Source organism: Pipistrellus hanaki (genome assembly GCF_964339955.1).
Source record: "Pipistrellus hanaki genome assembly, chromosome: 14".
NCBI lineage: Eukaryota > Metazoa > Chordata > Mammalia > Chiroptera > Vespertilionidae > Pipistrellus > Pipistrellus hanaki.
Window position 1 is genome coordinate 48,783,436 of NC_140516.1, and position 25,495 is coordinate 48,808,930.

Below are 25,495 nucleotides of genomic sequence, written 5' to 3' on the forward strand. Positions count from 1 at the left end.
AGGCGTCATCGGGCGTTGACGTCTGAGGCCTCACTTGGAAGAGACTGAAGAGCACAAAGCTGTTGTTTGTTTTGTTGTTTGCAAGACAGTTTCAAGGCTTGAGGGTTGACCAGCTTCCAGCCTTTTTACAGTAAGAAAGAAAAAGAAAAAGAAAAGGCTCTTCTTCATATTCAACCAGGCCCCAAGGGCTACTAGTTGTAACAGTTAATAATGCGGATTTTGTAATCAAAGAAAGCATGATAATTTCAAGAGAAACATCGAAAGTGCTTTATTCAAAGTAATGTCCATCGCTAGCTACACATTCCCCCATCTTTCAGGTAATCTGTGGATATCGTCACAATACAACTTTTCTTGTTTTGAGGCAAACCATTCAGAGACCCAATTTCCCACTTCTTTGTACATTTTGAAGTGCTGTTCAGAAAGTACATGTGTCATCCATTGGAACAAGTGGTCATCTGAAGGAGCAAGGTCTGGTGAATGCAGCAGGTGGGCTAATACTTCCTAGGCAAGATCTTTTAACGTGGCTTTAACTGAAGTGTGTGATGGTGTGTCATCATGAAGCAAAATTACTTTGCTGTGTCTTCTGGCACATTCTGGTCATTTCACGATCAAAGCATGGTTCAAATTGATTAGAAGCTCATAATACACCACACCTTCCTGATCCCACCAAGTGCAGAGCATAGTCTTCTTTCCAAAATGATTCGGCCTTGCAGTCGATGTTGATGGTTGACCTGGATCAACCCATAATTTTGTGCACTTGGGATTCTCAAAATAAATCCACTTTTCATCGGCAGTCACAATTGGATGCAAAGAAAGACTCTTTCATGTCATCGAAGCAACATTTACTGATGACTTTTTGGTTTTCCATTTGTCTTTTGTTCAGTTGATGTGACACCCATTTTCCTTCCTTTACATCAATTTTTTGCTTGTAAATGATTGGAAATTGTTTGCTGAACAATGTTTAATCTCTTTGCAATTGTTTTTGAGTTTGACATGCATCTTCATCCAATAATGCTTGTAATTGTTGGTCTTCAAGGTTTTTCAGTTGACCTGGATGTTATCTTTCACATTGAAATCATCACTTTTAACATGTTTAAACCAGAGTTCACAAGTATCTTGAGATGGAGCATGTTCACCATAAGCTTCCCGAAGTATACAATAACTTTTTCTTCAAAATAAAGTAATAAATTAAAATTTCCCACGAATGTTCTTTTTTTTTTGGCATGAAATTCAACATTTTTAAGCATAAAAATATCTATGATATTAACACCTTCAGCAAATTTGACATATGAAGTTTTGAAGCTTGCTGTCAATACAACAAAACAGCATACATATCAAATCGCATATATATCAACATATGTGTAACTCCATCTATTGAAAAAAATCCGCATTATTAACTGGTACACGTAGTATTTTGTCCAAAAGACTCATCCAGAATCAGTATCTCCTTCCTCCTGCTGTTCCCTCTTTCAGCCTCCTTTAAAGGTTTATGTCTTGTTGTGTGTGTGTGTTTTTTTTCAACCAAGGCCATTTGCACTTGTGAATGGTAATTGGTGCTCACAGAAGAACTTAAACTTCTTGGGTAAAAGATGTGTTCCGGGTTTAAGTTGTCAACATTGACATGATGATCTCCAGAGTCTGGCCCTGGTGACTTGCTCATTGAGTGACTGTTTATCACCATGCCTGCCATGGAGTTCACTGCAGGAGGTCAGATCTGCAGGAAGGAACCCAGTAACGCGTCAGAACGGGGACCTTGTTTTGATAGAATAGCTGCTGTCATTTCAGGGTGGATGACACAGAATGCTTCTGACTTCAGCACCAGGGAAATCATTTTCAAGCTCCCTAGAAAATCCACAAATTTGATGTAGGTATCAGTGCCCTTTAAGACATCCATGCCCTTTGAGACGGAATCCTACTTCAGATTCTAATTCTGCCACAGAAGCAATAAAACATGCCGACCAAGATGTGTGTCCAAGGCTGGTCATGTCAGCTTCACTTGTAATAGCAAAGCAACTGCTGACGATCTAAATGTCCAACTACTGGGGATTAGCTAGGCCAGTGGTCGGCAAACTCAGTAGTCAACAGAGCCAACTATCAACAGCACGATTGAAATTTCTTTGGAGAGCCAATTTTTTTAAAACTTAAACTTCTTCTAATGCCACTTCTTCAAAATAGACCCGTGATATTTTGTGGAAGAGCCACACTCAAGGGGCCAAAGAGCCTCATGTGGCTCGAGAGCAGAAGTTTGCCGACCACTGGTCTAGGCAAATGATGTTGTCATTCATATTGCCACAATTCAGAGCCAGACCTTCGAATAATGTGCACCAAACACAGGAACGATTCATGGTGAAGCAAACAACGCAGTTGTTAAAAATTCAAGGAACGATCCAGACTTTATGAAACATTACATATTCGTGTGCAGGTAACAGCAAAAGCTGAGGGCTTTGCCAGGGCTTCCCCTGGGATGGGAGGAGAGGTATTTTTATTCATTTTTTAAAAAATATATTTTTATTGATTTTCACAGAGAGGAAGGGAGAGGATAGACAGTTAGAAACATCGATGAGAGAGAGACATCGATCAGCTGCCTCCTGCACACCCCCCACTGGGGATGTGCCCGCAACCAAGGTACATGCCCTTGACTGCAATCGAACCTGGGACCTTTCAGTCCTCAGGCCCACGCTCTATCCACTGAGCCAAACCGGTTTCAGCTATTCATTCTTAATATTTTGCTGTGCTTCTTAAAATTTCTTCCAGAACACACATTTCTGTGACAACTACCAACAAAAAACAAACAACCAGGCAGTCAATGCTATTTTTTTTTTTAACCAGCGGGGATGGGAGCCCTTGTCATGAGGCATTTCCTAGAGCAGGGTCCACGGGGAAGGACAGAGCCCTGCCGACTGCGGACCTGGCTCCCAGGCCTGCGGCCCCAGGACCTGCGTGGAGTGACCAGAGGAAGTCCCATCACGTGCCCATGCGGCTCCCAGCCCGTTAGGCGGGCCGCATGCGGCTTCTAAGGCTGCGATATTAAGGGACATACGATCATTGTCTCTCCTCCAAAGTCGACATTTCATTTCCCTGGGCTCATGGGGACCTGCTTTGGCATCATCTATCACACCGGCTCTGGAAGGACCATCTCCGGGGGCTGCTTCTGCCGGCGGCCCTCTCTCCCAGCGCCAGCCAGCCGACCTCATTGGCCCGGGGAAGAAATTAAATGTAATTACCTACGGACTCGCTGGGGGCCAGAGGAGATGGCGCCAGCTTCCGGCGTGGACCGTGGACCGTGGACCGTGGACCCGGCGTGGGCAGGCCGGGGGTCCCCGCTCCTCCCGCAGTTAATCCGCTGCATCACCTCCCGCCCGGAGACCGCTCAGGCGCCGCCTCACCATGACCCGGGGAGCCGGCGGTGGGAAATTATGTCATTTGCAAGCAAGCGTTCAGCTGTGATAGTTTATAATTGTTAAGATGAAAACCCGATAATCCTCCTCCCCCCCGCCTCACGCAAACTGCAATCCATCTTTAAACCCGTGATAACTCCTAAAACCTGCCGCTTAATAAGCGCGGCGACCTCGGGCCCCGCGCGGGTTTTCCGGGAGCCAATCTTTGATCAGCCAAGCTGAAATGGGCCTGATAAGGGGACGCCCTTCCACTCGGGGAGCCGCCGTCTCCTCCCCGAACTCAAGTGCCAAATAAGCAGAAGTCTTTTCCCCCAGCGCCTTATCTCCCTCACTTTCTTCTGGAGATCTCTGTCGCTTTAATCCCGCATGTCTGCTGCTGGTTAACAAGGAAATCCTATGTCAATTATCGCCAACCACTTCCTGCTGGGAAGCGGTGGGGAATCAAAGTGTCTGAGAGCCTTTTCACACCCGAGAGTGGAGCCGGGCCTAATTAAAGGGCCCTCATCTCCCGCAGCCCCGCCGAGGCCAGGGGACAGAGAGCTAATGAAAGGGAGCCTCGTTTTTCTCAGAACTTCGTGGAGGCCGCTGGCTGGCCCGTGGGGTGCAGGTGCGCCCCGAGGTGGAACCTTGTGGGTTTGTTTGTTTGTTTTGTTTTTTTTCCCCCCCACTCTGGCTACATCTCGTGGGCCTGTTGTCAGCAGGGATCGGAAGGGAACCAGCCTTCGGGAAGATTACCTCTTATCAGAGAGAGGTGTTCTAGAAACCAGAGCTCCGACCGGAGGGAGAAAGGGATGGGCAGGAAGACACCGAGGGCCGGAGGTGCAGGCCCGGGAGGAGAGCCCTGTCCATGGAATCACTCACCTGCCTCCGACGGAACAGAGTCCTCGTCTGCCGAGGAGCCCTCAGCTAACACGATGCTGTGATCATGTTAGCCCAGCTGGCAGGGCTCAGTGGTTGAATGATGACCTGTGAACCAGGAGGTCACAGTTCGATTCCCCGTCAAGGCACATGCCCAGGTGTGGGCTCCATCCCCACTGTGGGGCAGGTGGGAGGCAGCCAAACAATGATTCTCTGTCATCATTGATGTTTCTATTTTTCTTTCTTATCTGAAATCAATTATATATATATATATATATATATATATTTTAATCACTTTATAAGATCACTGCAAATCATGTCCTTCAAATGACTTATTTCTACTGGAGGCACGCATGCTCTCTAGACAAACAAAACTGAAAATATGCTTTTCTCTTTTATGAAATAAATATCTTTGTGACTCACCTTTGCTCTGGCAGTTTCTCTTTGTCCAGATCAGTGAGTGAGTGTGGTGCCCAGGCGAGCACCTTCACCTGGGAGCGTGCTGGAAATGCGGCTCCTCAGGCCCTGCTGTGGAGCTACTGCATCAAGCACTCCAGGAGGGAGGCGGGTGCCCTAGATTTTAGCCCGCCCTCCGGGGAATTCCGGGGCGCACTCACATTTGAGAGGCGCTGATCTAGCTCATGTCCAGGAAACTCCTCTGTCCATGGCTCGTCAGGATGGCTAACCATAACATGCTGCCTCACGGACACCCTATGCTCTTAAACTTGGCCTGATTCCGCCTACCTTTTATCGAAATGCTTGTGCCCAAGGCCAGAGTCATTTCCTGATTTCTGGCTCGTGATGGAGCCCCTCACCGAGTGGGGTGACTCTGTGCTCCTTTGGGGAGGGAGTGGGGAGGAGGAGGGTGGGAAACGGGGAGGGCGCCCACTGAATTATTTAAATCTGTTTCCCAGAGTTGTGATTCTTAGGCCTGTGGATTCTTACAAAAAGTTTCAAGATACCAAGTAGGGTTTGCTGCTTCTTACTTCGCAATGAACACCGTTTACTCCCTCCAACGTTACATAAAAGAAAGGACATTTTAGAGAACGATGAAAAGAAAATAGTAAGAACATGATTTCAGAATAAAAGCCAGTCCTTGCAAGAGAGTGAGTGTGTGCCAACGAAAAGTCAGTATGCTGTCTTTAGTGCCCTCTTTTTGTGAAAGAGTGGTGAGCTCTTTGCCCCGGAATGGCATTGGCTTGCCTGCTGCTGTCTAGAAATGGCTAGTGCCGACTTGCCGTTTGGAGAGGGGGCCGGTTTTGGCGTGGCGTTGACGGGGGAGCACATTAAAACCACCTGGAGGCTTTCAGTGCTCCCGGTGCCCAGACCCCCTCCAGGGTTCTGATAGAACCGGTCTAGCTCGGGATGCAGACCTCAGTTTTGTAAAAGTGAGAACCACCGTTTCCTGTTTGTAAATCATCTTGTACTCCAGCCCTTCTCAGACTTTCAAGTGCGCTCATTGCCCTGAGGATCTTGTAAAAGTGCAGTGGCCCAGTGGCGTGGCTCAGTGGTTGAGCGTTGACCTATGAATCTGGAGGTCACGGTTCATTTCCAGGTCAGGACACATGCCCGGGTTGTGGGCTTGATCCCCAGTGGGGGGCGTGCAGGAGGCAGCTGGTCAATGACTCTCTGTCATCATTGATGTTTCTGTCTCCCCCTGTCCTTTCCTCTCTGAAATCAATAACAATATCTTATAAAAATGCAGTGTGTTCAGTAGGTCTGTGGGGCCCCAGGTTCTTCCTGTCTAACCAGCTCCTTGGCGACGCTGTTGCCGTTGGTAACCACTTGGGGTTGCAAGGCCCTGAAGCTCTTACCTTTAAGGATTGCCGAGCACTTTGCAGAGAGCCCAGTGCCCTTCCAGCACCAGCTGAGGGTCACTGGCCCTGGTTCCCTGGAGGGCAGAAGCTTCTCTCTCAAGGTCAAGCCAGGAGCAGAGACAGGGACGTGGCTGGTCCGGCTCCAGGGCGGTCTGGGATCCCCGGCCAGGGACAGCCCCTGCCCGCCTTGGGGTAACCTCAGTCCCTCTCATGGCTTCCAGCTGTGTGTTGTGGTTACCCTGGCCATTCTGCGGTCAACCAGAAGGCCTACATTTGGCAAAGAGACCCATGCTCTGTGGGAGGCCAGACAGCCACAGCGACAGGGACAGGAAGATGATGTAGCCAAAGCCTGCTGCCTGCATGATGGCTCCAACTTTCCTCATTCTGCCACAGAGGCCGGGCCCGAGGGCTCTGGAGGAGGCCCAACCGGTGAGATACGCACCCCATTGGTGCCCGTCAGGGAGAGCTGAGAAGAGGCCAAACCAGCCTCAGGTCATCTGGTTAATCATGGTTTGTTTGTTTTTTCCCCCAGCTTTCCCCATTTTCTCTTCAGCTTCCCATACACTTATCTTTGTGCCCCTTCTATATCTGTGATTTAGGGCAATTTACAGAATTCCAGGGTCCCTCAGGGTTCTTATCTGTATAATGGGATAATAGTAACCACCTCATTCAGAGAGCTGGCAGATGAGCTGTTTAGCAGGCAGCCTGGTACATAGCAAGTGCCCTGGCGGCTCCTATGTCATGCTGATGACCATCTGCCTGCTGTGGGACATTTTGAAAAGCATAAGGATTGGGGCTGGAAGAGACCACAGAGGGGCTCTGCTCCATTCCATTCGATTTTACAGGCCAGGAAACTGAGGTCTAAGAGGTCATCTCACTGAGCTGAGGACACTCTCAGAGAATGAAAACCTGGATGTGGACTGCCCCCAGACCTAACGGTCCTGGATTCCCACATCATTCTCCCTTCGTGCCCCGATTCTTCAATGTTCATCACATGGATATAATACTTACCTTAGTATGCGGCCTGAACTCTTCTTTGGAAATACAAAAGTTGCAAATAAATAGACATCCAACTGGATAGACTTTCACTTCATGCTGCTGTTTTCTGAGACCCAGGCTCCTGGGGCTGGCGAATCCTGGTCTTCGTTGGGTATTCCCACTCCTGGGCATGGCAGACACTACTGACCCCCCAGGTCTGCTGTCCTTCGGGTTGCACACATGGGCTCAGAATCCTCAGCATGGGCCACCAGAGAGTCGGTCCCCGTTGGCCAGTGTTGGTCTATGCATGAGCCCTTTGCTGCCTGCGTCCTCTTTTTTGTTTTCTACAATCACAGGCCTTGGGGGTGGACTTTAGGAAGGAATAATAGTAACCACCTAATTCAGACAGGATGCTGCTGACCCCCCCCAAAAAAAAATTAGAGTTGGAAATTGAGCATATGATTCGCTATAAGAGGTCTAACACAGACATCGGAAAACACACAAATTTGAGGCAGCAGCGGTGACTTTGATGATCTGCTTAAATCTTCTACTGTACTGGGATTTTTATCAGCCAGGGAAAGTTTAGATAATAGTACCTTTGGATTTCTGATTCTATCCAAATAAGTTCTTAAAAAGACTCCTGCAAAATAGCAATGTGTATGTAGTTTATCTCAGTTTGAATATTAATGCCTTATAGTCTTCCTCTAGAATACTTCTGTAGCAAGTCACACACAGACACACACACACACACACACACACACTATTTCCCTGAAGGTGGAATACAGAGCAGTTTTTAAATTGGGAGCAAATTATAGTTCCCTGTTTTAAAGCCGAAGATGTTTGTGAAATAGTATTTTCTTCCATTAATGCAAGGACCCCAGCTTTTGGTGTCTAAGTCAGCGGCAATGCTGGGATCTGAAAATGTTTTAGCCTCTTGAGGTAAATTAGCGTCCAACCACCGACTTACAAAACCGCCGCGCCTGAGCTCCCAGGAAGGCACAGGGAAATCCTGCTTTCAGGCATTGCAGCACCAGTGAAGCCGGAGGCCTTCAAAGGGAAATCAAAGACAAGGGTGAGTGTGCAGAGCCCCCACTCCAGGCTTAATCAGCCCCTGCGGGGCGGACAGCATTTGGGAGAAACTCCCACCCCATTTAATCCTTTCTTCAGGGTTACTGAGGACATCAAGTTAATCTCCCAACAAATAGCAGGCCTGTCTCCCATTGAACTCCTTGTGATCCTAAAAACAAGTTGGTATCAAGTGAAGTTAATTCCATTTCTAACACGGTTCTTGAATCCACCCAGAGGTTTTTGTTTTTGTTTTTTATAACTTGAATGCAGTCATGTCACTCTCTTATTTAACATTATTCACTATGTCCTTTCCATGGAATAAAAGCCAAAATCCTCATAATAGCTCTTTATTTATATATAAATCAATATATATATAAAATTGATTTCAGAGAGAATCATTGACCAGTTGCCTCCTGCACGCCCCCTACTGGGGATTGAGCCTACAACCTGGGCTTGAACCCTGATGGGGAATTGAACTGTAACCTCCTGGTGCATAGGCAAATGCTCAACTACTGAGCTACACCAGCCAGGCTCTTCATAGCATTTTTAAGTATTTCCTAATTTGGCAGTCAGCTCATTTGATCATCATAATTGTTATCACTAATTATACTAGTACTAGAGGCCGGGTGCACAAAATTCGTGCAGGGGGATTGTCCCTCAGCCCAGCCTGTACCCTCTAGCAATCTGGGACCCCTCAGGGGATGTCTGACTGCTGGTTTAGGCAGTCGGACATCCCTCTCCCAATCCAGGACCGCTGGCTTCCTCAGCAACATTCAATTGACTTTTCCCCCAGCATTCCAAAATATTCTGAAGATATCTGAAGTGGAGAGTTCCTGGGACACTTGCTGCTACACTGAAAAATCAATTCATTGCAATTTAATAGATGAAGATTTGAAGAAAGCTTGGGATTTCCTTCAAAACTCGAATTCGAGTGTTTTCATTTTAAATGAATCATTTAAAACGTCAACCATTTTTCTTTGAATGTGTATACATCATATTTATGCTAATAAAAGGGTAATATGCTAATTAGTCTGGATAGACCAGACGTCCTTCCAGACAAAGCCATGGTGGTGGGGCTGAGGCAGAGGCTGATAGGAGTCAATAGGCAGGCAGGGGAAAGTGGTTAGGAGCAACCATGCAGGCAGGCAGAGTGGTTAGGGGCAAACAGGCAGGCAAGCAGGCAGGTGAGCAGTTAAGAGCCAGCAGTCCCAGATTGCAAGAGACAGTCAGTGTATAAATATTTATATTGCTGACTTGAATTTAAATGTTTGTTTAAATCATAGGGAAAAGGGGAAGCATGAGAACCACTTTGCACTGTATCACTATTTGAATTCTGGGGAGTTCCTTCAGCACAAGACAGGTCAATGACGTGAGGACAATATGCTAAGGTTACGTAAGATTTTAGCACTGAGGGAAGCTAGCAGAAGGTACACAGGAGCTCTCTATACTACTCTTTGACACTTCTTTTTAATCAGAAAACTGTTTCAAAATACCAAGTTACTTCAAAACATCAAGGCAGATCCGATACTTACCTAATGCTCTGTACATAGTATATAAAGAATGGAGCACAGCGCCTGGCCACGCAGTAGATGTTTCATACATGTTCGCTTCCTCTGAGAAAGCCCGTTCTCCACGTGAAAAGAGTGAGGAGATAACATCTCAAGTTGCTAATTCGGTGTAAGAATGGGCACCACCTCAAACGGCCTTGGAAATGACCTGGCCAGAAGGAAGTTGGGGGGGGGGGGGGGAGAGGAGAAGGGGCCACAGTGGGTCCTCCATGAGGGCAAGGTCCGCAGCTGAAGCGCGGAATTGGATGTGTTTCAGGGTTTCTGCTTTTCTAAGATTACTTTGCGGAAAATCGTTTTCAGATCTCACCGATCCCTGAGGAGTCTCTGCTTGGAGCTGAAAAAACTGTTCGGAAGTCTAATTAAAAGAGAACAAGATGATATGGGGATTAGTCTAGCTTGATAGGGTCAAGCCAGGCACGATATCTTACCCCCTCTAAGTTAGTGGAGAAAAATTCTGTAACAGGAAAAAAATATATTAGCAAATGATAGGCCACAAGTAAACCTAGTTAGGCTGGCTTTTCACAAAGAGTAAGGTAACAGCCTTTGAAAAGAAACGATAAAGGAAAATAAATAGCCATATGTTAAAGTCACGGAGCTGGCAGAACAATAATATCAACTATATGTACTAGAAAGCATGCCTCAGGGCTATTGGAGATGGTGTGGTCTCAGCCCACAGCATTAGCTATTTCTATCGGGCCCGGTGCCTGCACGCTAATGACTGGATGAGAAGTGGTTGGGTCCGGAATTTGGGGCATTTTTTAGGATGTTTTCAGTTGCTCTTACTTGATACCGTGACCCAGAACAACAAGGACTATATTAATGATAATAAAATGAGTAACAGCTAACATTCATTTGGTGCTTCCTCTGTGCTGGGAACACGTTTCAGATGGCCTTGGTCATCTTATTGAATCTTCATAATCTTTCCCAGGTGAGGGGCCCAGAGCTGAAGACGTTAAGTGACTTTCCAAGGCATCTGAAGCTTGAACTTAGGGAAGCTGGGCTGAAGGAGGCGCTGTCCCGGGATGGGGACTGGCTTGGTTTGGAAAAGGGCTTTGGGACACAACATCCAATCCCTTCACCATCCCCAACTCTGGAATTCGCCGAGGAATGGTGGAACCTCAAAGCCTGTGGCACCGAGGCTCTCATTACCCGCCTCCCCAAGAACAGAGCCCGGGGCACCTGCTGCTCAGGTGGAAAGCATTGCACTTTTCCCAAACTCATAGTGTTTGAGAATTTCACCTGGAACTGGTTTTCCTTGATTATGTGAGGTTTGAGATCCACCCCGACAGTCAGCCAGGTACTCCTGTGTCACTTAGTGGATAGACTGTCTTCTTCACGTGGCAGCAATGAGCCACTTTTGACCTGTACGATGACCCCGGATCTCTTCCTAGTTCTCCCTTTTGTTCTTGATTCTTGCATGCATTCCTCTGTCAGTGGCATGCTGTTTAGATTATAGTGCAGTATTGTATATGATACATATGCATATATATATGTTATATTGTACATACATGTTACACATAGACACATGTTATGGAGTAGAGGGTAATGAGTTTCATTATTTTGCAAGGGAACCCTTCCAAATGTTTTTCAAACATCTCTTGGTCATTCTCAGGTAGTTATTACTATATATAAACTTTAAAATAATTTCATGCTTCCCCCCCCCCCCCACCCTCACTCCCTGCCAAGCACTGGGATGCTGAGTTGAATTGCATTGCATTTCTAAGTTAATTTGAGGGCTGATGTTTTCATGGTATTAAGCTTTCCAATACCAGGAACATAATATGTTTCTACATTTTTTTGGGGGGGAGGTCTTATTTTAAGATCTTCAATAAGATTTTATAGCTTTCTTTATATAGGCTCTATGCCTTTATTATTACATTTATTCCTGGTTAACATGGTGAACAGGATTTTTTAAAATCTCTGTTTTGTAACTGGTTTTTGCTGGTGTGGCCAATACTGTGGCACTGGCCCACATCCTATAACCAACCAGCTTCACGCTCCCTGGTCGACATCCTTTCTGAAATGCCAGGAAACTAACATTCTCTAGGCCAGTTAAATGGATAAATAGCAACAAGCTAAGTTAATCAAGAATTTTAGTTGAGCCGAAACCAGTTTGGCTCAGTGGTAGAGCGTCGGTCTGCGGACTGAAAGGTCCCAGGTTCGATTCCGGTCAAGGGCATGTACATTGGTTGCGGGCACATCCCCGGTAGGGGGTGTGCAAGAGTCAGCTGGTCGATGTTTCTCTCTCATCGATGTTTCTAGCTCTCTATCCCTCTCTCCTCCTCTCTGTAAAAAATCAATAAAATATATTTAAAAAAAAAAAAAAGAATTTTAGTTGAGGCCAGTTCAGTATTTGGGCGAAATTTGTTCATTCAGGAATGAGGTTAAACCATATGAAATTACCACTTTACAGTTAAAAAAAAATTCAGATATTAACAGTTTCATGTGGTTCAACCTAATTTATATCTGACCTGGAATTTAAACTTAGCGTTGAATATTTCAGGCCTGAGGCTTGATAGAATAGCACCCTAAACCCATCTGAACTCCAGCCAATAGGATGCTTCTTGAAAATATAGCACCGTGGTTCAAATCTTGGCTTCACACACACCCCCTCCCCTCCTAGTTTGTGAACTTGGATAAATTAGATATTTTTTTCTGAGCTAAATTTCCTCCTATATTAAAAGGGGATCATAGTTTCCGAATGGTGTTGATATAAAGATAAACTGTGATGTTAAAGTACTTAACACAGTGTCTACACATAGCAAATGATCAATAAATTATTTCTATTACTCTTACGATTAGTTAATTTATTTCTTGTTGCCTCTCTCTAACTTCCTGTCATTTCAAAACCAATTTATAGTGATTGATAGTTGTGATCGATGTCACAATCCTGGTTTGCTTCTGGGTGGGACTATTAACCAGGGAGTGATCATTTTGGGGATGAAAATGTTCTGTGTTATAACGTGGGTGATGGCCTGACACCCATGTAAAATGTTATCCTGGACACTTGGGGTTCCTGCAGGGTTTTGTTGGTTTGCATGTTATAATTCAATAGGCTCTTTGCCTGTTTGGGGGTGGTGCCGGGATGGGGGAGAAGCTGGTTAAATACCTAGCACCATAGACAGAGGGACAGAACACTGTTTTATTCTAGGAAAGGCCTCTTCATGTAAAATGCCTTTCCCCCCATCTCCCCTCTCCCTGCCCACCCTGCCACTGCCTCTGGACTCTGTCACATGCTCACAGCCCGGCGTGCCAGGCGGAGGTGGCCATGAAAATTGGGAAAAGGGAAGTTTACAAGCAATCTGACGAGCAGCAAAGGACAAAAAGTATACACACAGTGTTCCAATACATGTGTGCACTCTGTGAATAACTATAAAGGCCGTGTTTATTAAAATGCATTTCGTTTTCTAAATGTAATCGAATCAGCTGTTGAAGTGTGTATACATTATACATATAGTGTATAGTGTGTGTGTGTGTGTGTGTGTGTGTGTGTGTGTGTGTGGAGTTAGGGTTGAAGGTCAGCACAGGTTTTGGCCTGTGAACTCCTTGTTGCTGGCAAATGGATCAGTCAATACAGGATGTTAATTTAGTTGAGTAATTGTCATCAATTCTCAGGAAAAGAAAAAAAGAGCCAGTCCTTATTGGAGCATAGCTACTAGCTCCTCTCTCTCTCTCTCTCTCTCTCTCTCTCTCTCTCTCTCTCTCTCACACACACACACACACACACACACACACACATTTATGACACCCATTTTATTTAATTCCTCTCACTAAAAGTAAGAATGTGTCTTTGTCTCAGTAGGAGCGCCCAGTCTCCTCCGCCCTGTGCCTGCGGAGGTCAGGGCCACATGTCTGAAGCCTGGCCTTCTCTGTGGAAGCCGGGAGTACCTGCCCGGGCACCCGCAAATGTGCTTCAAGACTCAACTTTCCACACGCTGACCCGTGGGGGAAGGAAACGGAGATGGTCTCCCTCGGATGTACAGCTGAATAAAAATCTATCAGCTCGGTCCTTACGGCAGACACACGGATATGACCGCGGTGTAAGCTTCCTGGAGCATAATGGAGCCGCTCTCTACCCAGGACCCGGCCCGGAGCCCTCCACGCCTACCCAAAGCGCCTGCCCGGGGATGATCAATGGCCTGACTCCTCTCTCCCCGGCAGAAAGGGGGTGTTTGCTTCCATTCCCACCATCGCCCGCATTATGAACACGATCTCAGTGGTGATTTCCTATGCGCCCGGGTGAGGGAAAGAGTGGAAACACAGAACCAAACCAATAAAGACCAAACCAGAAGCACATGTCCCGAGGGGCGCGCACAAGCAAACAATGGCTGGGAAACAGATGAACCCCACAACGTAAAATCTCCCACCGTGTTGCTGGCAGCTTTGAAATGCTACACTTTCTGGTGCTCATCTGGTGATCATCGGAGAGGGACCATCTCGGCTCAGAAGGACGGTCCTCTCTGCCGACGTTCACACAATGGACATGGCTACAGGTCAGCAAAGTGACAAAGGGGCTGGAAAAAGAGCCAGCAAGCCAGTCAATGAAGAAAGAGACAAAGAAAGAATTGGAGAGAAAAAGGGAGAGAGAGAGAGAGAGAGAGAGAGAGAGAGAGAGAGAGAACTCTTGTTCCCCACCTTCACTTCTCCCTGGCTCCCCTGAGTATATTTCCCAGCAGTTCAGCTCCGACTTGGTTTCGAGGTAAGTCATTAAGCATATAAATGATCGATGATATAAATGATCGAAGGCACCAGGGAAGCAAAGGGACCAAATGAGAAGACTTCATTCAGGCTCTACCCAAACATGTTGAAAGACTCTCATAGGAGATCCATCTGCTCAATATTTGAAAGCAAGGCAGCCATCCCCGGCACTACCTTAAAACCAAAGATAGACGCCTCCACCACCCTTCCTCCGTGCCCCCCCCCACCCCCCCAGATGCCGAGGAGTCAGAAAACACTGCTTTCTAGAAACCGGCAGCAACCCCAACCGGAGAGCACACCCACGTCCCCTGCAGCGTGACATCGGCGAGGCACTGCGTGTGAGCAGGAAACCAACCAGACCCGCTGGCACCTGTGCGCTCAGGGTGCCGTCCCCTCAGCAGCAACTGGCCCTCCTGTGACAGGGACCAAAGCACGTGACCGAGAATTCAGGAAGGGAAGGATCCCTGGGCAGTGAGCTTACCTCCAACGAAGACTTCTCTGTCTTTTAGGGACAATGTCTGGGTGTCCAAAGGTGAGCTAGGCTGCCCGCAAGGTCATGAGCCTACTGCCTCTGGCGCGATTCAAGCAGAGGCGCCAAGGCCCCTCAATGCAGTGGTCGGCAAACTCAGTCAACAGAGCCAAATATCAACAGCACAAGGATTGACATTTCTTTGGAGAGCCAAACTTTTTAAACTTAACTTCTCCTAACGCCACTTCTTCAAAATAGACTTGCCCAGACAGTGATATTTTGTGGAAGAGCCACACTCAAGGGGCCAAAGAGCCACATGGGGCTCTGGAGCTGCAGTTTGCAGACCACGGCCTTAGTGGGTACAAGGGGCCTGATCAGCAGTTTTCAGAATCACGTTGGGGAGCTTAAGTGGGTGTTCCCGGCTGGCCGCACCTGTCTGGGATGGGTTCTGAGTTCTGAAGCTCCCTGGGCGATGGACACCACCTGGGCTGGGTCAGCGCGTAGGCCCCAGGGGCTCGTTCTGTGCTGCTCGGACTTGCCCCGCACACGCAGGGCAGAGCATGCTGCTGATGCGGGTTCTGCCTCCGTGGGCTGGGTGGGCCTGAGACGCCGCCTTCCTCACCAGCTCCAGGTGGGCCCATGCAGCCGGTCTGCGTCTCTTTTCTGCCAAAGCCCCGGAGCCCAGCAGCGCTGGGGACTCCCCCTCTGCTCGGACTGAGTGGATGAATGGCTCGTACCCTCCCCTCCTCTGAGACACAACACAAAGGCGCATTCTACGTGGCTCCTTGGAGCACCCAGCGAGACCTGCCCCAGGAAACCTCATAGGAGGTTGCTTCGTAGGAGGAAGCTCAGAAAGGTGCCATCCACCTGCTGGTGTTGCCCACATGGCACTGGAGATTCTGGGACCAAGGGCATTCTATGGAGCTAGGACACCCCCTCCCCGCCACTTCCCCCGCTCCCAGTCAGCCATCGTTTTCAATTTGTCAGCACAAGTTGAAACCATCTTCATCCCCTGCAACTCAACCTGAACCTCCCCCTGCCACCCCCGCCACCCCCACCCCCGCCCTAGGGCTCGGTGTTATTTAAAATGCAGTCACTGTTCTCAGCAAGCCCCTGTGAGCAGAGACAATCCCATGATCCCCTCCCTCCTTGCAGAGGTGCTTAAGGTATCTAAATATTTTAAAGGTATCCCCGCGGATTGGATTCTCTCCTTGGCGGTGGCTTGATGAATAAATGATGCCCTAATTTCAGTTTAATTATTGTCTAATGCTCTCTAATTCATTTCAGGTTGCTGTTGAACTTCTTCCCAGCTTGACAACCTTTCAGGCAAAATTGATTTAAAAAATTAAAAAAAAAAAAAAAAAAAAGAGGCCAGGGCTTCCTTGCACAGGAGCGGAGTGGGTCTCTCTAGCTGGCAACTAAAGAAAAAGAGCTGTTCGGATCTCTAACATGTTCGGCACTTGGGACATCTAAACACATCCAAAACACTTCTCAAAACTATTTTAAGCGAGGGAGGGAGACCTGCACTCAGCCCGAGATTCTGTTCTGCCAAGTGGGAGCTCGGAGCAGGGTTTTACGCTCGAATTCTAAGCCCCTGGAAACAGGTTTATTGTGGACATGTGAGCACACAGCGATAGCCCACAGCAGCCCCAGCCGCCCTGCTGTCACAATGCTGGGATCCTCTCCTTTGTGCTGAGTCCCCGGCTTTGGCCTCCTTGCTAATACTTGTCAATGCCGGTTAGCAGCCTGCGTCCCTCTTCAGAAGGATGCCCGGCGTTCTGAGTCGTCCTCGCATTGCTAGGGACCTGTCTGTCTCCGTTGCAGGAGTTCACCCCCCATTTGTAGCAGCACGTGGGCAGCATTGGGCGCACACCCTCCTGTGGAAGGGAAAGTGGGGGGCTTGGGGAGGGCTGCATGGGTGGTGGCTGTGTTGAGTGTGTGGGTATCCAACTGTCAGAATCCGGCAAGTTTCTCACCAGACAGAGAGGACTGGTGTGGATCCTCCCTCCAGGCCCGCTCCTTGGGGCTGGGGCAGGGTATGACCCTCCGTGGCAGGGTCCATCTCCGCCGTGATTGGCTGGAAAAGGCAGCCTCCATGATGGGATCCTGCTCCTACAGGAGGAGTCTCCACTGAGATCCTCGCATGTGCCCAACATTCAAGTGCTCTAGCCTTCTATCGACACCTGAAACCCCTCAGAAGGAAAACATTTGGGAAAAATACTGCGGGGAAGTCATACCATTTCCATAGCAGAATTAGACGTACACTCCGTGGCAGGGTCCATCTCCGCCGTGATTGGCTGGAAAAGGCAGCCCCCATGATGGGATCCGGCTCCTAGAGGCCCCATCCCTGGGTGAAATATTATAGCCGCCAGAGCTGCCTTAGACACGTGAGGAAGTGAGCCCCACAGAGGAGCGTCTGACATCCGTCAACTCAATGTCATCTATATCAGTGAGCCAGGACCCTAATCAAGTAGAACACTTGATTAATTATGCTTCAGTTTCCTGCTTCCTCCCATACCCCTCCCCAAGCTTCCAGGGAAGCTTAAGAGCTTAAGAACGCCTGGCATTTCCTGAGTGCCTACTGTGTGCTAAGCACTGTTGTAAGCACTTTCTCTATATGAACACATAAAATCCTCCTAACAATACTATCAATAGCTACTATTATTGTCCCCATTTTTTACAGATGAGGAAATAAGCTTAGCGGCTGAGCCGAAAAGGCTAGGGCTCTGTCTTTGCCAATAGGTCTTCCTGGGTTTGCAAGGTAGTGGCTGTGTGACCTTGCAAGGCAGGTTTCTCAGGCTTTCTGCACTTCCATTGCCGTTAAAATGTTATTTCTCTAAAACAGGGTAACAGTGTGACATTATAGTTAAGAATTCTTGAAATAAAACTTCCTCTTTTATTACAAAAAAGAATCCTATGCTTCGATTGCTAAGTACATTTTCACAAATTCTCTTTTTTTTTTCTTTTTCAATTAATTGCCCATGAGTTTAGGCTCTCATACTCCTCTCCAAACATCATGATATGTGTCTAAGGAATCTTGGTATAGCTGTGTGTGTGCCCAGGATGGGAGTATCGAGTGGAGGTGGGGAATGGAAGGAGAGAGGAACGGAGAGCAAGCTGGTCTTTCTCCTTTTGAGAGCCAGTTCTGCAAAGACCAGGTACACTTGAAGCTGCCTGAGAGGCAAGCCAACCTGGAGGGAAACAGAGGCATGGAAGGCAAAGGGCAAATAACCACGCCCCCAACGATGCCATTCTAGCGTTTTGATTTGGCTCTGCCTGAAGCCCTGGACTTCACAGTTACATGACCCAGAACTTTTTTTTTTTTTTGCTCTGGTAGAGTTAGGTTTTTGTCACATGAAATTAAAAACAATACAATCTAAAATAATATCCTGCTTTACTTCCTCGTTGCCTCTGTGCTTCCACAATACAGACCTAATTGGAGGGAGAGCAGAATATCTAGCCATTTGTCCCTCTTTCTTCTGTCCATCTATCCATCCACCCATTCATCAAACATCTATTGAGCACTCACTTAGAGCCAGATATGAAAAGAACAAAGGTGAATGAGACATGCATCGATTCTTTAAGGAGCTACAGGCACAGTCACAAAACTGCAGACCCAGCATGACACCTACTCTGGACAATCAGAAAGGAGATGGTGTGACTTCAGGGGAAGTTTCTTATCATCTCCATGTATCGTTTTTTAAAATGCTTCCTAAACTCCTGTATAGGTTTATGTTAGGGTTTCATAGAGTTCCCGACTTTTTATTCAATCCCCTGAAATGAATGACGATGCACATTTATGAATGAATGAATGAATGAATGAAAAGGAATGGATTCTGAAACGTCAGGCCCCCTCCACGTGCACACATTCTTTGCATCGCTCTGAAAAAATCCAGCCTGGGATTCTTTCAGGGGCAGAAAGCGTCAAGTATGCTGGATATTTAAACAATTTGGAACCCCCTGTTCTCTTCTGCGATGGCGACGTGGATTTATCTCCTGGTGAGATGAGAGATCCTTTCTCAGGAGCTCCTCCCTGAAATCCTCAGTCCCTCCCCGTGGGTGCCCTTTAAATGCAGGCGGAGACCCATCATCACACGATGCTATTGAAAATGTGTGTTTAAAAAACCACAGAGAGGACCAGCCTGTCCCACGGACAAGTTATTTTTTAGCCCTAAATCTTATCACGAGAACGATGAAACGCGATGCAGGTTTATGAGGCAGGCCTCCTCGGTTTGTTTTCCTTGGAGATTAGCGTGGGCTTATTTATTTATTTTGCACATACTGTAAACGATAAAAACCCCTAATGTGCTGTGTTTGGTAACAAGATTTGATTTGGAATCCGCATCGAATAGAATAGGCTATCAAAGGAAACGTCACATCAGAATCTTTTGTGTCGTGTGTGTGTGTGTGTGTGTGTGTGTGTGTGTGTGTGTGAACCGTTCAAAGTAATTGCAAATGTGACAAAATCTAAATCATACATCGAAGAGGGAAGTGGTGCTAAAAATTCTTGCTTGGTGTTCAGATAACACGAGCAGCTTATAAGCTTTTGTGTTTTGTTCTCCGTGTTGTAAATATTATTAGAAGTATCCCAAAAGTCGTGGCATGTTTATAAAACACAGATAAAAATCTGATGAGCTTAAAAAAAAATTAAGTTATACTTTTTAGTCTTGTCCCATATGGTATTTCTCTTTCACATGCTTGTCATCTTTTAACAAATACCATTTATTTGTCATAGCGACATAATCAAACATATGATTACATTTCAACACAGTGAAATCAGTCAGTGTTGGATGGATGAGAGTGGGGAGAATGCTTAGTAGTAACCAAATATGAGAGAAGAGAGATCCACTGGTCACTTTTTAGAAAGACTTTTTAAATATATATATATATATATATATATATATATATATATATATATATATATATATATATATATATTATTGATTTTTTTTACAGAGAGGAAGGGAGAGGGATAGAGAGTTAGAAACATCGATGAGAGAGAATCATCGATCAGCTGCCTCTTGCACACCCCCTACTGGGAATGTGCCCGCAACCAAGGTACATGCCCTTGACCGGAATCGAACCTGGGACCTTTCAGTCTGCAGACCGAAGTTCTATCCACTGAGCCAAACTGGTTTCGGCTAGAAAGACTTTTTAAAAGAAAGATGGGGTAAAAATTGGGAATTGAGCATTATAAAAGAAGAAAAGCCGTGTCCTCCTTTTCTCTCTCCCCTTATACCCCTAACTTCTCCTCATCTACCCTACAATTCAGGGCTTAAATCTTCCATCTGAGGGCTTGGGCCCAGCCTCCAGCGCTTGTGTAAATTGAGATGAGAATTTTTTTTTTTCCTCCTTTAGATCTTAGGTTCCACCTGTGTGCTCCGGGTGACAGTGTCGAAGTCAAAATAGGAACGCAATGTCACCTGGTAGTGCTTTCCGTAATGACGTGACGGTATTTGGGCCACTCAACCAGCTTTTCGCAAACCGGAGTGTGCAGAGAAGTCACCCTGGGGGGTTAGTTAAATGCAGATTCTGATTCAGAAGCTCTGGGGTGGGACCTGAGGCTCCGCATTTCTCAAAAGGTCCCTGGTGCTGCGGCTGCTGCTGCTGCTGCTGCTGCTGCTGCTGGGCCTTGGACCACACTCTGAGCCTGGGCCTTCAAGGTAATGAAACATTGGAACATGAAGAAAGGTGTGTGTTGTGTGTGTGTGTGTGTGTGTGTGTGTGTGTGTGTGTGTTTGGGAATGGCCTCCTAAGACTTAGCCAATTCTATGCCAACTCAGCCCGCTGGCTCTGGTGAGTAACCAAAACATTTTCCAGGCCTCGCTGTGTGCTGGGCCCTGGCAGGTGCTACTAGTATTATTGCAATAATCTCCATTTTACAGATGAGGCACAGAGCAGTGACATTTCTTGCCCAGGGTCACAGAGCTCATAACAGAGGTAGGACTCTGAGACCCAGCCTGTCAGAATCTGGACTGTAGGACCTTCATCTCTAAGCTATCCTTTCTCTGAGGAAGTGTTCCCAGCTCATTCGCTTCTCAGGGCCATTGTACATGCTCTACCCTCTGCCCAGATTGCCCTTCCTCATGTCCTGCCTGACTGTTCACCCTTCAGATTTCAGCTCAAAAATAACTTCTTCGAGAGCCCTTCTCTGATTCTTGTCCCACTTCTAGTGAACTGTATCCTGCTTTTCTCTCACGACATCATATTGATTTTCTTCATAGGTATGATCACAATTTTCAATTATTTGATTGTTAGTGTTCATTCGCTTTCATATATGTTTCCCTCACAAAACAGTAAGCTCTCTGAGGCCAGGGCCCACAGCTGTGTGTTTCATCAGCCCCAAGCTCTATGCCTGGAACAGAATAAGGGCTCTGTATGTACTTGACTGGCTAATGGAGTGACTGGACTGAATGAATGAAGTGAATTCACAAATAATATTCTGCAAATAACTCCTAAGCCACTAGAGGGCAAATCGGTCATCACACCTATGGAAGTGTACCACATATGGCTGACTTACTTCAGAAAATAAATTCAAATAGGATTGCACCTCTCACGTGTGTCCTGGGCCATACAATAGGGGGACTTAAAAACTCATCTCAACTATTGTACATTAAAAAATGAGAGTATGGCTTTGAAAAGTCCACACATTTCTAACTTCCTGATGCATTCCTCACCTGACATTAAAAGAAAACACCCAAACGGAGTCTGAGATCTTTTTTTTTTTCTTTTTTTAAGTTCTCAGAGCACACTCCTACTTTTATCTCTCTTTGCTCTGGTCCTATCAACATCCTCTTCTTCCCGCAGTGCATAGGGAACTTAGGGAAACTGACACCCAAGAGAGGGACAGACACAGATTTTCATGGAGGCTTGGGCTGTGGCTGTGGCTTCATGGTGAGTCACCAGGATGTCGAGCATGATGTTAGAGAGGATCATTGTCATGGTTTGAGTTTCCCCAAAACTGACCCTGATGCAAGAATTCTGGAAAAGTCATCTGTTGGGAAGTGAGAATACAGGCATGGAAAGGCTCTCTGGTGTGTGTTATCCATGCAGTGGCTATTGTGGGAGCCTGGAGCTTCATCCCACAGGGACATTCTGGGAAGCATCGGGGTCCCTCCGCAGTTACACCTCAAGGATGAGGAGCTCAGACAACTCCTTTCAGGGGAGAGTTAATACTCAGGCACCAATAGGCACCTGAGTGGGCAAGACACCTTTCCTCCAGGACTTTCCAGAGGCACAGATGATGCAGATGAAAGTGTTCTGGCCCAAAGGAGTGAGGTAGGGCCATGGTGCCTACTGTCAATGGCCACACTAATTCACACGGCATCCACTTCACGATTGAGAGGGAGAATCTTGGAGCTGATGGGTCATGGGTTTGATTCAAGAGTCTTATGTCTTTAGTACCTCAAAGCCCTAAGTACTTCTGATGCCCCCAGAGCTACCAGGACAAAAGGGAATGTTATGGCTTAGAGTTATTGCTATCGCAACCTCCACCATTAACAGGGTCATTTGCCAACTGGAAGGAAGCCCACTGTGTGAGTGCCATTGTCCTTTACTTTCCATGTTGTGGTGGTGACTTCTTTCCCAAGTGCAGAAATGGTCCTGGATTTCCCTCTGCCATCCTGTGTGATCTTGGACTTTGGTCTGGAATTTTCTGGCCCTTGATTGCCCTGCCCATGGAAGGCAAGCAAGAATTCCCTTACCATGTCTATTTCACAGGGATGTTATGAGAAGAGACGAGATAGTATCTGAAAACGACTCTGAGCTCTGAAGAAAACGAGCTATATAAATATAAGTTATTACACAGTATTATTTTAACCTGGCCCAAGTTTAGATTAGTTATATGAATCATTCATCAACCTTTACTTTGTATAATTAAAAACGTGTGGTTCTTGGAATCTTTGTTTGGGAGGCAAGTTAATGTGGCGGGACTAGGATTGGCAAGCTCTTAGAAGTCAAAGATTTCTGGTCTAATGACAGATGCCTTGATAGATGGGGGGGAGTTCTATTATCAGATCTCATTTGGAGGTATTTGTAGACAGCTTTTTTAGGAGTCTATGATTCATGCTTTTTCTTATTGGCCTTTTTTTCAATATTCCCTGCCCTCCCATGATATTTCAGAAGGTATTCAAAAACTGCCTCCAGTTTTTTTATTTTTTTAATATATTTTATTGATTTTTACAGAGAGGAAGGGAGAGAGATAGAAAGTTAGAAACATCGATGAGAGAGAGTCATCGATCAGCTGCCTCTTGCACACCCCCTACTGGGGATATGCCCGCAACCAAGGTACATGACCTTGACCGGAATCGAACCCAGGACCCTTCAGTCCCCAGGCCGACGCTCTATCCATTGAGCCAAACCGGTTTCGGCTGTTTCTTTATTTTAACCCCAGTAGGTCTATGTCATGTATCTGTTGCTGAGGTCTTCCCCTTGCATGAATGTTAAATGTTGGTTGGTTTAGGGAGGATAACTGAATAACAATCCTTTGGGACTTCCCCATCTGAGTTTCCCTCCAAACGTAGAAGTGACTGACTTAAAATGTACCTTCTTAGTGGGTGTCGCACGGACTACAGCAGTGCATGCGTGAAAGCATCCACATGAAAGTTAATTCTCTGAGCTTGTGTGCCTCTGGACAACAGTTGGGAGTGCTCTCATCTTGTGTCTCCTCCAAAATGCCCAGCACAGCACCTGGCATCCCACGGGCACTCAACAACTGTTAATTGAATGAGTGAATGCTAATAAAGAGGAGGAAGAAAGAAATAAAAACACAAAGAACCACTGAACCCAAGGAGGATATCATTAGCCATGGCCTCCCCATGTGTTAGTTATTAGCTATTAGTGGCGTGGGTGGTCTGGGAGAGATGGCTAATTCTTCTGCTGGCCACAGTGGTGTCAAACAGTATATTAACTAATGGGAACAAGGGTGTTGACTGGAGTTCTGCTGCACACTAAATTTCCCCTGGCGACTCCAGGGAATTAGACACATGTCCCCGGGGCCTGAGCTGTTCCCGGCTTGTAACTTACACCGTGGAAGGACCTGGTGAGCCAAAGGACATCAGGTGAGGACTACAGGGAACATCCACCCCTCCATACACACAAGGAAGCAGATTGTGGACAAATTTCACTCACGTGTCACTACCCCCTGGGCTATGAAGTAACAAGTGGGGAGGTAATGGCATATTGTAAGGAGCTCAGTGGGCAATGGGCACCCCCAATCCTGCTCTTTCCTTCACTTTAAAGCATCGTCATGATCTCGCGGCCATGGTCCCGCGCAGTGATGATGGAGGAGTTACTAACCACACGTACTTGGACTCCATATCAAATAAACCAAAGTGAACAAATAGACCAAGGTCTATCGTAATCTCTATTAGAAATGAATTGATATCTGTAATAACCTCTAGCTTTATTTTTGCCCATTGATCGTATAGAATCCTTTCACTTTTTAAACAATTATTATTTCCCTTCATTTTTAACTTTAGCCATCTCTTCTTTGCTTTCCCATGGGAAGTTATGTTGCCAACTTCCTAGATCCAAACTTACACCCACTTGCACTACTTTTTTTTTTTGCTTTTATTTCAAGATTTAGGGCTTTTTGATTCCTCCCCAAATCATTAAGTGATTTGCTCTTTAAAAGAAACCAGAAAACTATAAAAGGCCCTTTAAACTTCTAGGACATCGGTTCACTTTTTTCAGGAGAACATTTTGAAGAGGTGGGGTAAATGAAGTAGAAACATTCAGATTAAATTTCCTTTGAAATCCATGGGTTTTTAAATTAAGAGAAAGTGATTGGCAAAACATGTTTTGGTTTGTGCCGAAACTGAAATATTTGAAAAATAGTTCAAGATGTTCTTCCACACCCCAACAACATCCATCTGGGGCCATCCACCTCTAGCTGAAATCTATTTTTATTCATCCACTATGCAGAGAACATGGGTCCTCCCTGCACTGAGAGGGCCACCATATTTTTCTATGGGAGCACCTGTTGAATTCTAAAGAGCAGACATCCAGTTCTATGTCCTGTATCGGGTTGATGATATTCTTTTCAGAAGTAGGAGGTTCTGGACCAGAGAGTTGTTTCAACTTGACTTTGAATTAGGCCAAGACTTAAAAGTGGAATATGAGAATGGTCTATCTATCTATCTATCTATCTATCTATCTATCTCTGTGTCTACCTATCTATCTTTCATTCAACTATGCATTCATTCAACAAGTGTTTATTTGGGGACTCTCATGTGCAAGGGAGTATGTGACTACAAAGACAAAAAAGACAGCCCCTAGTCTTAGGGAGCTGTGCATTTCTAGGGGAGCTAGGCATATCTTCAAAGTGAAATATGTGGGAAGTTCCATATTTGAGGTAAAGCAGAGGCACAAAAGAAGGAATGCTCAAATTTGCCCAGGGAGATATCCCAGAGGAGGCATAATGGGCGCGACAAAATAACGGTGAAAGGTGGAGAGTGGCTGAAAACTATGACGCCTGAAGAAGGTGAGTGTTGGAGCATCCATTGAGAAATGGTTCGTTTGAACAGGCAAAGGAGAGAGATTAGTAAAAGCACGTGAGGGCCATCTGGATGCTCATGGGTGGAGGGAGATTTGGAGGAACTATTGTTCTGTGGAGGACCTTTCCTTTCTTCTCTTTTCAAA